Genomic DNA, 14,338 nt, shown 5'->3' with positions numbered 1-14,338 from the left:
GAAAAAAATGATAATGGTTCAGAATTTGAATAGATAATGATATGACATGATGACTTTTGAAATTTAGAAATATTATGTTATATAAGCTGAAAAAATTAAGGGGAGCAAGGGCGAAAAAAAAATTAAGGGGAGGGAAATAAAAGGGTGGTTTCTTCAACTCCCCAATAAACTTACTCTAGATCGGTCCTTTGATATAATTGATGTAGATAAGGGTCGTTTAAACCAGATTTTCAAGGAGCCGATGTAAAGAGAACTTTAAATACTATCTCGATCCTTAATATAAGAACTAGTTTAACTTTTTTTATTCTAAATATAAGATATCAATCCACTTTGTCTCTTATATTTATTTTTTTTTTTTAAGGCAGTATTGTAGTAATAATGATAGTTATAGGCAATACACTTAATTAGCAAGAATATTTTGGGTAAGATAACACCTATTTATTACAAATAATTAACTTAACAAATTTTTTTAATTAATTTAAATAGTCAACCAGTTCTTATATTAAGGACAAGAGGTAGTATTATTTTTAAATTTATTTTTTAATTATTTATATTAACTTCTAGAGTTGATACGAAGATGTCCAGTCTTCACCAAAAAATAAAAAGGAAGATGTCCAGTATAAATAATCTTCGTTATATTGTATATGTAAAGAACCGGTGCAAAACCTGTACTGGTCCCATTTGGAATCCTTCAAATCCCAGTACTCAAGGCGTCCCTTCTTGTCCCCTAACTTTGGCACCAAGGGTCCCTTGGATTTGTGCGTGGGAAGTGATTTTTTCCTATGAATTTTCCCCATTAATATATGTATCATTACCATTAGTTTTAGTGATCTCTTTCGTCGTTTGCTGGTTTAAAAAAAAAAAATATCTTTCTTCGTTTTTTTTTTTTTATCATTTTCTCTTTTTTATACCAAAGAGAAAGAAACGTTTTCACTTATTGTCTGCAATTTGAGTTGAACTGAATTTTTGTTTTTTATTACTATATCTCGTGTCCTAATATAAAGGCTGGTAGAAGAATTGAATTTACCTTAAATATAATACATCAATCTATGTTGTCTTTCTCATTTATCCAAACTAAACTTATTCATTACATATGTTAACGAAGTTTGCATTAAAAGGTGGTTTCAATCCAAATGATTTAAGAGAGCATTTTAACAAAATCAACATATATTTTTGACAAATAATGAATTTAACTATTTTTCGTAGTCTACCCAATTAGTTAAATAGATCTTATATTAAAGACGGGAGTTAGTATAATATAAGGACCAAACAGTAATGATCTCTAACAATAGTGTGATATTTGATTGGTACATTTAGCAAAATCAATACGATGTACCACTTCCATTTTCACCACTGCCTCAGTGCCTTCCTGTCAGTCTTCCGTTTCATTACCATCCCCTTGAATGAGATACATTCCACCACACCTTTATCCTTATATGGTTTCCCCATTAAAGATAAAACTAGAATGAAAAATCATATAAAGAATGATAAAAGCTTAACTTAGCCTTTTATAAAATTATTTTTGTATAGAATAGTGAAATTAATTATTTAGCTTAAAATTAATTTAAGTTAATAAATTTAAATATTTTACAAACATAAAAAGAAAATACTTACATCATATCCCTTACTTTTATTAGCTTAAGTTCTCTAATCATACATGACTATTTGTCTTTTATTTTTATATGAATTTATAGTTTAATCATAATATTTTAGAATTAGGACACATAACCGTGTGTAATTAAAAATTTAACATAACAAATATAAGAGATTTGATTTAAATATTGTCTTTTATGCATTCAAATGATCTATGTGTAAATTGAAAAACAAAATATTTATTCATTTATTTATTTATTAGAAAACACTGGATCTCCGTGGTTTACTTTTCAACAAGTCGTCTTGAGGTATTTGCTTTAAATATTGTCTTCTTTTTTTTTTTTTGTGTTGCAATTTTACCTAGATTGGAGATTGATAAACTCAAGGGTAGAAAAGTTGTAGATTCTAAGTTAAGAAAGGTTGAGATGATATTGGGCTCAAATTTTTTGTAAACACTTTGAGATATTCTAAAATTATTTGAAATACATTTTAGTCAAACATTATCATCAATTATTTATATTAGATTCGCTTGGTATTCAAGAGCAGGTGAATTTGATAATCAATAAAAATCTCTACAACTTAAGAAAAGTTTATACGAGTCATTTGCATTAGTTTTAGCACATGTCCCATTTCAGTTACAGATTGTATAACCGATTGAGTGTTAGGAAAGGATTGTTAGCTTATAAATATCCCTTAATTGGAATTTCTGTGTTCTGTTGAGGAAATAATACACACATGCTTCTCTCTCTCTCTCTATGCTACATAACAATTTGGCATCAAAGTTGACTTTCCAGCCACACCACTATCATGCTGGAAACAAGATCTGGTGAATGGATCGATGATCTTGAGCATTATTTGGACTTGCACGCTGGTGCCATGGAGTCTAATCGTGTCCAATTGGAATGAAACTCCTTAGATATAGATGAACTGAAGACTTGGGTGCTATTCTTACACAGCAAGGCTGTCCAGTTACTTTTCCCAGCAAGCTTGTTAGTCCTCAAAAACAGTCATTATCTGCTTATGAACGTGAACCTACAGCAATTATATTTCCAGTACAACAACAGAGGTCTTCCTTGGTTGGCTCTATTTTTACTACAAGGACAGATCATTTACCCTTGAAGCATTTGTTAAAGCAGCAATCAATATCGTTAGATCAATTTAAGTGGCTTAACAAGTTATGGGAACTAACTTATGAGATTGAGTATAGTAAAGGGAAAGATAATGAAGCTGTGAATGCCCTTTATCGTCAATTTGATGTTTACTTAGCTATAAATTAGTTCTTAGAACTTAATTACATACTAAAGTGAAACAAACATGGGTTATTAGTGATCATGTGCATCAACTTATTAAATATTTAGAGCTTGATCCTACTTCTCGGTCCAAGTATACATGGCTACAACAATTGTTAAAGCGGAATAGAAAATTGGTAGTGGGTATTGATCACTCGTTACGACATGACTTGCTTTCTTTCTTTTATTCAGATCATACAGCAGGACACTCTAGCACCGCTACTACTTATAAAAGACTTGCCTTTGTTTTTTATTGAAAAGGAATGTAGCATGATGTGAAAGGGTTTATTAGTTCATGTTCTGCTTGTTAGCATTTTAAATCTGAACATGTTGCTTCACTTGGGTTGTTACAACCTTGGTCTATTCTAAAGCATGTGTGGTCTGAGTTTTCTATGAATTTTATTAGTGGCTTGCCTCTCTTATATTCTAAAATAGTCATTTTGGCAGTTGTTGATAGACTTAACAAAGCTGCACATTTCATGCCACTTAAACATCCATTTTTAGTTTCAGATGTAGCTCGTCTCTTTCTTGATAATATTGTTAAACTTCACAAGTTTTCCAAGTCCATTGTGACTAATTGTGATCCCTTTTTTTATGGGAAATTTTGGAAAGAACTCTTTTTGCTCTATGGTGTTAAGTTGAATTACTATTCAGCCTATCATCCACAATCAGAAGGCCAAACTGAGGTTCTAAATCATTTCCTTGAATATTACTTAAGGCGTGTGACTAGTGACTTTACAAAGTAATGGGTTTATTGGCTTTCTTTGGTTGCACCATGGTATAATACTACTTACCATTCTTTTATAGGCCTGATTCCATTTGAGGCGGTTTATGGTGTCCCTCCATCAATTCATTTATGTTATCTACTTAAAGATTCATCAAATGATCTTGTTGATCACCTGTGCATGTCCAGTGAGACAAACATTCAGGTGTTAAAAGACATACTCTTGAAAGCTCAGCATCGCGTGATCCTGCAAGTCAATAAGCATCATGTTGAAAGGAAATTTTCGATGGGAGACATTGTTTATATTAAGTTCCACCCCTTTCATAGAAATTTAATCTATAATTCTGCATTATATAAGCTTGCTACCTGGTATTTTGAACCATTTGAAGTCATTAAACGAGTTGGGAAGGTTGCTTATGAACTTAAACTTCCCCTTGAAACGAAAGTGCATCTAGTCTTTCATGTTTCATTGTTCAAGAAATGTGTTAGTCAAGGCCTTCCAGTTGCTATGTCATTGCCTATTATAAATGTTGAGGGTCAATTTTCTCTTGAACTTGAGTGTATTCTTTGCCATAAGCTTGTCAAGTGTGGTTCATTGTCTAGTTTTGGTTCATTGGAATCATAGTAGACCTAGGGACACTACTTGGGAGGATCTTTCCTTCCTGAAACAACAGTTTCCCACATTTGATTGTTCTGCTTCACCATCCAACATCATCCTTATGGACAAGGATATTCTTTAGGTGGGGTGTAAATGATACGAGTTAGTTGGATTAGTTTTAGCACATATCCTATTTTAGTTACAGATTTGACAGCAAAGAAGGCAACGAAACGATCAAAACCCCGGTACGAAGCTGGGTAGAGGAAGAGCCGAAGGAATTTCTGGCCGGGAGAGACAGGGAATGATTATGAGAACTGAGAGCGAGAGATACGAGCCGTGGTATAGGGGACTTGCGGGGCAGAAGGAGATTAAGTGCCGTAGCTGGAACAGATTCGTCTTGTGTGGATAAGAACTTTGAATCGTTGTCTCCGGTCCATGTCCGACCATTTCCCGTTGAGTTGCCGGAGCTGCCACAATTAATGCTTGAAAGATCATCGGGGGTGTAAAAAGAAGCAAGTGTGGAAGCGTAAGGCAGGGGAAAACAGAGGAAGAAGATGGTCCATGACGTCACAGAAGTCGTATGATTGAAGCTTATGTTTGGACGAAGAAGACGAAGTTTGGTCCTCATGGAGGTAAATTCAACAGAGCCAAAATAGAAATAAAAAGAAGATTAGCACCTGTAATTGCCATGAATGGTAGTAGTTTGCTGGAAGCCGCCCGCGATGGTAAACGCTCAAGTCTACGCAAAAGAACAAAGCACTGGACAGTACACTTGACCTGATCAACAATGGGTGCCAGCCGTAGGGGATTGGAAAAATGGATAATGAGACAATTAATAAATTTACAAAAAAAAAATGGTTATTTTGAATGGGGATAAGACGTGAATTGGAAAGAGAATGGCGTTGAAGTGACGATGGATGCGGATGAATGGAAAGGGAATGAGGGAACACGTGGATGCGGTGATGAATCAAAAAAGGGTACTGGATATTCTAGTGAGTGGTGGATCAAAAAGAGAAAAGCAAGAAGGAAGAAGGAAAGAAACTGAAGTCGAAAAATCAATGGAAATAGTCATGGATTATTTTGTTGGCGACTTACAACCGACTAACACTGAACACTTTTCTTATTTCTTTTAAAAGAGGGCGAGGTTAATTGTGAGTTGGAACATTTACGAAGGGTGTGGTAGTAGCTAGGTGTGAGTTATATGGCAGAAAATATATAATTATCTGATTAGAACCTATTTAACTAATTTAAATAGATTAATAATGTTAGTTAAATTAGTTAATATGGTATGTTTTTTTAAAATATCCTAAGTATTTTTTTTTAATTTCCTCATTTCTTCTCCTACTTGATTATTGTTAGGAGAATATCAATAGAATTTATTTAGAATAAAATTAATAGATATATGATATAGGTTTTACACATAAAATCAACATTAACTCTTTAACTCACTAATTAGATTCTACGTTAATAACAAGAGGAGTAGAAGGCAGTGGATTATTCGAATTAACCCAAAAAAGGAGCCATGGATAGGGGGAGACGTGGAGGTTCAAGAATAAATGGGTACTAACTCCAATCTTTAATATAAAAACTAGTTAATTAATTTAAGTAGATTAAAAAAAATAGTTAATTAGTTATTTATAATAAATATGTGTTACTTTCCTAAAATATCCTTGTTAATCAAGTATATCTGGTTAGAACTATTATTATTACAAAGACCACCATAAAAAATAACAGATAAATATAAAAAATAAAGTAGATTGAGATTTTATATTTATAATCAGAATAAAAATCAAACAAACTATTAAAAACTGAAAGTAAGAGTATTAATTAAAAATGAACAGTTTCGGGGTTTGGTTTGTTATAAAGCTGGAAGAATCTGGATATGGATAATTGACTGAGGGCGTGTTTGGAAATACCCAGAAGTGCTTTTGAAAAGCACTTTTTCACAAATCGAGATAAACTCCTCTATATATTTGCTTCGTAGACCGTAAAATCATTTTTGAAACTATGTTTGGTTGTAATCCAAACACCCCTGAGGGGCGTTAATTGACTATGGAGGTGGAGGGGGATCCAGGGAGGTTCAATTAACGTTAGTGGGAAACTGGAATAAAATAAAAATGAAAGCTAGAGGCAGAAGTCAACCTTTCTTTCTTTTGTCAGGTTAAAAAAAAAAAGGTCTTTTTTTTTGTTTTGAAAGAAGAAGAATGGAAATTAAAAGCATGGAAACTTATCCAAAAAAAAATTAAAAAGATGGAAAATAGGAATGAAGGAGAGCAGGATTGGAACCAAATGCAAATTTTTTTTTTGGTTATCGAAGAAATTATATTATAATAAAATCTTGGTGATGTTTAGGATGTAGCACTCATCACTATGATGAGATCTGAACCATTAAAAAAATTTAACGGTCTAAATTTAACCTAGAGTCTACAACTTTTCTACCCTTGAGTTTATCAATCTTTAATCTAGGTAAAATTACAAAAAAAAACCTTTGAGAATTTCAAAATCCCAGATCAAAAATTCTCACAAAAAATTTGTTGTCATTTGCAAATTAATTCTTGTCAAAACTAGTTAAAGTACTATCATGATTCCTAATATGAGATTTTATATTAGATTAGCTTGGCACTCAAGAGCAGGTGAATTTGGTAACCAATAAAAATTTCTATAACTTAAGAAAGGTTGATGCGAGTCAGTTGCATTAGTTTTAGCATGTGTCCCGTTTTATTTACAAATTGTATAACTGATTGAGTGTTGGTAAGAAATTATTAGTCTATAAATATCCCGTAATTGTAATTTCTATGTTCTATTGAGGAAATAATACACATATGCTCTTCTCTCTATGTGTTGCATAACATTTTGGCATTAGAGTTGACTTTCCAACAGCACCACCATCATGCCGGAAACAGGATTTAGTATACGGATCGATGATCTTGAGCATCATTTCGACTTGCACACCACTGCCATGGAGTGTAATCATGTCCAATTGGAACAAAACTCCTTAGATATAAGTGAACTGAAGACTTAGGCACTATTCTTACATAGCAAGGCCACCCAATTACTTTTGCCAGCAAGCCTCTTAGTTCTTGAAAACAATCACTATTTGCTTAGGAACTAAACTTATGGCAGTTATATTTGCTGTACAGCAATAGAGATCTTCCTTGGTTAGCTCTGTTTTTACTATCAAGACAGATCATTTACCCTTGAAGCATTTGTTAAAGCAGAAATCAGTGTTGCCGAATTAATTTAAGTTGCTCAATAAGTTATGGGGACTGACTTATGAGATTGAGTATGCAAAAGGGAAAGACAATAAATTCATGGATGCCCTCTGTTGCCAATTTCATGTTTCATCAGCTACAATATCAATTCCTATGACTGAATTACATACTAAAGTGAAACAAACATAGGTTATTGATGATCATGCACAGCAACTTATTAAAGATTTAGATAGCTGGATCCTACTTCTTGTCCCAAGTATACGTGGCAGTAACAATTGTTGAAGTGGAATGGAAAATTGGTAGTGGGCGTTGATCACTTATTATGACATGACTTGCTTTCTTTCCTTCATTCAGATCCTATGGGAGGACAATCTGGTACCACTGCTACTTATGAAAGGCTTGCTTTGTCTTTTATTGGAAGGGAATGTAGCATGATGTGAGGGGTTTATTAGTTTATGTTCTACTTGTCAGCATTTTAAATCTAAACATGTTGCTTTACCTGGGTTGTTAGAACCTTTATCTATTCCAGATTATGTGTGGTCTGAGCTTTCTATGAATTTAATTAGTGGCTTGCTTCTCTCACATTCTAAAATAATTATTTTTGCAGTTGTTGATAGAATTAGCAAAGTTGCACATTTCATGCCACTTAAACATCCATTTTTAGCATCAAATGTAGCTCTCCTCTTTCTTGATAATATTGTCGAACTTCATGAGTTTCCCAAGTCCATTGTGATTGATCGTGATCCTTTTTTTTGTGGAAAATTCTGGAAGGAAATCTTTCAGCTCTATGGTGTTAAGTTGATTACTCTTCAGCCTATCATGCACAGTCAGATGCTGAGGTTTTGAATCGCTACCTCGAATGTTACTTAAGGTGTATGACTAGTGACTTTCCAAAGCAATGGGTTCATTAGCTTTCTTTGGCTGAACTATGGTATAATACTACCTATCATTCTTTTATAGGCATGACTCCATTTAAGATGGTTTATGGCATCCCTCCACCAATTCATTTATGTTGTCTACCTAGAGATTCATCAAATGATCCTGTTGATCACCTATACACATCACGTGCAACAACCATTTAGGTGTTAAAAGATAGACTCTTGAAAGCTTAGCACCACATGATCCAACAAGTCAATAAGCACCATATTGAAAGGGAATTTTCGATTAGAGACATTGTTTATCTTAAGCTTTACCCATTTTTGCAAAAATTTAATCTATAATTCTGCATTACATAAGCTTGCTGCCTAGTATTTTAGACCATTTGAAGTTGTTAAACGAGTTGGGAAGGGTACCTATGAACTTAAACTCACCCTTGAAACAATGGTGCATCCAGTTTTTCATGTTTTAATTTATTGTTGAAGAAATGTTTAGTCAGGGTCTTCCAGTTGCTACTTTATTGCCTATGATAGATGGCAAGGCTCGATTTTCTCTTGAATTTGAGTGCATTCTTTGCTATAAGCTTGTCAAGTGTGGTTTATTGCTTTTTACTCAAGTTCTACTTCATTGGAATCATAGCAGATTTAAGCACACCACTTAGGAGGATCTTTCCTTCCTCAAACAGCAATTTCTTATGTTTGATTATTCTGATCCACCATCCAATATCATCCTTGTGAATAAGGATATTCTTTAGGTGTGGTGTAAATGATATAAGTCGATTGCATTAGTTTTAGCACGTCCCATTTTAGTTACAGATTGTGTATAACTAATTGAGTGTTATTAAGGGATTATTAGCCTATAAATATCCCTTAATTGTAATCTCCATGTTTTGTTGAGGAATTAATACACATGCGCTCTCTCTCTCTCTCTCTGTATGCAGAAACAAATAAGCAAGTAATACAAAAATCAATATAAATAATTATGCTAGAATTGATAAAAAATATAAAAGAAAAGAGTATCCAAACTATAAACCTTGATCTACGTGTAGTCCCAAAAAATCTTCTGGGATTTTCCATTATATATCACATATGTTTGATCCAGACACTTGTAAAACCACTTGAATCCTTTAAGTTTGATCTTAGCATGTCTTTGCAATTCCTCAAGTTTGATTCGGACACGTAAGACGTCACTACAATTCTTTCCAAGGTCAATCTTGTCCTTAATCCCAAGGGAACACTCTCCCTTGTGGTTACACAAATTACTCACGAAAACTTTCGTAAAGAGTGAGATGAGAGAGGGTGAGATGAGAGAATGATAATTGATGGCTCAAGAGGAATGATTTTATGATAGAGAATATATAAATATGAATCCAATCATTTCAACTTTTGCTCATGTTTCCTCTCTTTTCCTTGCACGTTAAACTTGTTTAGAGGGGCATATTTATAAACCCATATGTGAAATAATTGTTAGAAAGAACTAGCTATATGTTGCTGTTAGAAACTAACCATGTTTAGCCATTGGAGAACTTTTCTAACTACTTGATGTGTTAGAGATTAAGATATTAATCAATATATTATCATTTTGGAATACTGAACTTTGAAGCTCGTTAATGTGATGTTGGTCATGAAGACTAGCCCACTAGAGATTTTCCAGACAGTAAAAAAATGATGATGATGCGTTTGCCAAGAAGGCTTAGTACATTAGACAGAGGAATATTGGAACTTTGCTCTGGACAATATAGATAACACATTAAAACATCGATGTTAACATATTAGGAGTTTTCTATAGTATATATAAGTTATTCTACTAAGATGTTTAACGCATTAGCAGAATTTGCTTAGTTCATTCTTCAGAATTAGAATAACAAGATTCATACATCATATTACATCTGGTCCTTAATATAAAAACTAGTTGAAGATTTAATTTAGTCATAAATATAAGACCTCAATTCACATTGTCTCCAATATTTATCTATTTTGCCCTCAAGCAATCCATATGGTGATTACAGATGTCAAAGAGTTTTCACCAAAAGGTAATTTTAATACACATGACAACATCCATTTATTATAGATAATTAACGTATCTAATTTTCTCAATACTCATAATTTAGTTATCTACCTCTTATATTAAAAACTAGAGGTAAACTTTTTGTGGAGTGATCAGATTGAAACTCATATGAATGATCAACATGTTAGGCAGAAGATCTAGCGATTGACGAGATAAGTTCATAAGATTTAGAAAATCAACCATGCACAGATTAACACATTAGCACTTAAGATACACGTATTAAAGATTGGAAAAAAAAAAACTCTTTTAAGCTTTATAGTAAGAATTCTAGATTTTTCATCCACTTAAGTAGATTAACTGATTAGTCCAAATGACAATCGTGTTAAATGTGTTTCATATTTTGCTCCAAAGATTAACTAACTTGTTAGTATTTTTCCACGGTGTGTTAATTAAGACATAGATAGTATGAAGCACTTTGAATGACTTATTTACTTAACACGTCAAAGATGAATCAAGCCACACTAAATGAGAGGAGACTAGTCAAAAGCAGTATAAATCGAGCTAAAACAAATCTCTGAGAACCAATCAAAAATCGGGAGAACTTCCGAGACTAAGAAATTTACTACTTCAAGCTTTTTAAAATAATTTTGCACCGTTGCTTCAATAAAAATGTTTTCCCTATGTTACTATTATCACACGCATTATTCTTCCATGTAACTATTACACACATTCGCTTCATGCGTATTATAATGAATTGAAGACAGATTCTCATCAGTTGACAATTTTGAGTCCAGTATATGACTATGGGAGAATATTAATTTATCATTAAATTAAGTTAAGAAATAATTTAGTAATTCATAATATTTTTTTTATTTCCCATGTAATAATTTAGCATGTACAATAAAAAAATATACCAATTTTATATGGTCAAACGAAATATAAAGGAACCAATGCCTTAGTCAATTTAACAAGGGTGCAATTTTAAAACGGATAACAGTTGTAATTTCAAATTTGAATATAATTCTAGCAAAATGACAAAATAACAACTATTGCTTTATGAAAAAAAAAATTCACAATTTATTGTGGGTAGCGTAATTCAATACCATTTGTCTTTCCTCTGTCACATATATTTCGATCAAACTTGAGCGTTAACATCACTCCAGAGAGCAAAACTGATTTCTAGTTATTGAAACCAACTTCATTACTTTCTTCCACATCAGTAACTTCTGTTAACAGTGCCCTTTCTTCCTCACGTTTTCCTCCTTCTTCAGTTTCCTCTGCACTTTCTTGTAGCTGCAACGCATATTCTAGGCGCCACTCAACTTCACTCATCGATGGTCGTTCATTTGGGTCATCTTCCAAACATTTTAACGCCATGTCGCTGAATGCTTTAAGGCTCTCTGGTCTGATACTTTCTATGATGAACGAATCAACAGTTTCACAAATCACACCCTCATGATGGCATTTTCTGACCCATTCTACTAAGCTTGCCTTCTCCTTCTCCACAGTCCGTAAGAAAGGTGGCCTCCCACACAATACTTCGAGTAATACCACGCCAAACGAATGAACATCAGACTTTAGAGTCAACCTTTGGCGTTTATAGTATTCTGGATCCAAGTAACCAATGCTTCCTTTCACCACAGTGGTAATATGAGACCTGGACATTCCTGTGGGTCCTATTTTTGATAATCCAAAGTCAGAAAACTTAGCCACCCATTTTTCGTCAAGTAAAATGTTCGTCGTCTTCACGTCGCGATGAATGATATTTCGTATCGCGCCTGCATGAAGATAATGTAGTCCTTGCGCTGCACTCCGGCAAATTTTCAGCCTCTGTTTCCAGGAAAGGGGGTGGTTGTTAGAATTGTAAAGATGGTCACGGAGGGTCCCACGAGCCATGAACTCGTAGACGAGGATCATTTCGTTGCCATCGTTGCAGTAGCCAATGAGAGATACTAAGTGATTGTGACGAAGTTGGGACAACATCTCAATCTCTGTTCGGAACTCATGGAGCCCTTGTTGCGACCCTTGTTTGAGTCGTTTGATTGCGACCGGAGTTTGACCGTCTTTAATGTAACCTTTGTAGACGTTGCCGAATCCTCCGACGCCGATGATGAAGAGTTCATCGAAGTTCTTGGTGGCGGCTCTGACCTCAGCAAGGGAAAAGCGATGGCACAGTTCCGTCGGCACAGCTGAGCCATTAGTAATACACTTACAAGTTCCATCACTCGACTTGATGTTCTTCCCACGAGTGATGAGGAAGAATGCGATGTTGGAAATCAAAATGACAATGGAAGCTGAAACACCTAAAATGACCCCGATTACAATCTTGCTTCTATTTTTTCTTGCTTGCTTTTGGGGTAGATCATTAGGATTGGGACGAGGTGGAGGAGGATCAGGGTTAGGTCCGGCGAGTTTACTTTGTGAATCACTGATCTTGAAAATCTCAAGCCCATTTAAGAACGCGTCATTGTACTCCAACGGTGATTGATGCATTTTGAGTGAAAGATAAGCTGGTTTTGCATCACCTGAAATGATCACGGCATAGTCTTTATATACCGGAACTGCTTTTCCCTTTGCCCAATTTAAGACATTCGCACCATGCTCAGCTAACTGGTCGGCTATGTAAATATCAAACATTCTGTTGTAGGAATCGTTGATATCTGGATTAAGCTCACAAAAATGGAGTCTCAGCATGTAGGTAAAGCCTGAATCGACGGGAAACTCCCAAGTAAGGTTAGTGTTCATGTTCAAAGTCTTGTTCATTCTCATATCGCGTTCTGTTCGATAGAGTTCCTCAGGTGCTGTGTAATTAGGAACTTTAGCGAACATCAGGGGTCTTCTCTCACCTTCAAAATCAGCGGGTGAAAAATAACTTTTAACAGAGAAACTGTCATCGCTGTCCCAATATCGGAGCATTCCCGTGTCTTTCGTAGCTGAGATAATTCTGGCACCGACGTTTAGCCTGTACTCTGTCTGAAGAGCAACGCTGTCGGAGATGCTGAACCCGGCCACCGACCCAATTAATTTGAATCCGAAGTCGTCAGGTTTGGTGTAATAGAGATCTTCAGGCATGGAGACAATCTCAATTCCATTAACAAACGCATAAGAACCTGGGTGTGTTGAAGTGGGAGTGAAAGTTAAGTTGAGCCTCTCGCCATCCCGACGTTGACGCAATATTCTATGAAGATGGTATCTTCATGGTGAGCATCGGCCGTGACCGAAGCATTGAAATCCTTAAGGAGTGTGAACCCGCCAGATTTGACAGTGAAGAAGGCATCGAAACGATCGAAACCCGGATACCAAGCTGGGTAGAAGAAGAGACGAAGGAATTTCTGGCCTGGAGAGACGGGGAATGAATACGAGAACCGAGAGCGAGAGAGACGAGCCGTGGTGTAGGGGACTTGTTGGGCAGAAGGAGATTGAGTAAGCGCCGTGGCTGGAAGAGATTCGTCCTGTTTGGATAAGAACTTTGAATCGTTGTCTCCGGTCCATGCCCGACCATTTCCCGTTGAGTTGCCGGAGCTGCCACAGTTAATGCTTAAAAGATCATCGGGGGTGTAAAGAGAAGCAAGTGTGGAAGCGTAAAGCAGGGGGAAACAGAGGAAGAAGATGGTTCTTAATGATGCAGAACTGGCATGATTATTGAAGCTCATCACTGGAAGAAGCAGACGAAGGCTGGTTTTCATGGAGGTAAATTTTGTAGTGCAGAAACTGAAATCTGTTCCCGATAAGTAGGAGTTGGGTTTACGAATGCCGGTGGTTGCGTGCTAGGAAGCTTCGCGGGAGACTTCAAAGTGTATACAAAAATAAAAATCGTCCGTAGACTTTTGTACTTTCATGCCACGTGGACCAATAATAGCTGTGGAATCGCATAAACGGTCATGGGGACATGGACTACACATGTGATAGAGCAACAATTTAGGGGATCCACTTACATGAGTCCATGCTCTTTTCCATCCCAATATACTTTCTCCTATCTTTTTGGATTGATTTTTTCACTACTACCTCCGGATAGCCAATTGACTAATCTGAGGAGATT

At 35.2% G+C, this 14,338-nt stretch overlaps 1 pseudogene; it reads right to left on the bottom strand.

The window, feature by feature from the left end:
• Positions 1-11,358: 11,358 nt before the first annotated feature.
• On the bottom strand, positions 11,359-13,985 carry LOC114717689 (receptor-like protein kinase FERONIA; annotated as a pseudogene).
• Positions 13,986-14,338: the final 353 nt, after the last annotated feature.

This window comes from Neltuma alba, unplaced genomic scaffold, assembly GCF_004799145.2.
Source record: "Neltuma alba isolate B1F8T4 unplaced genomic scaffold, ASM479914v2 tig00011768_pilon, whole genome shotgun sequence".
Taxonomy (NCBI): Eukaryota; Viridiplantae; Streptophyta; class Magnoliopsida; order Fabales; family Fabaceae; genus Neltuma; species Neltuma alba.
Note: the sequence above shows the minus strand (reverse complement) of the source record. Positions and strands in the feature narration are given on the sequence as shown.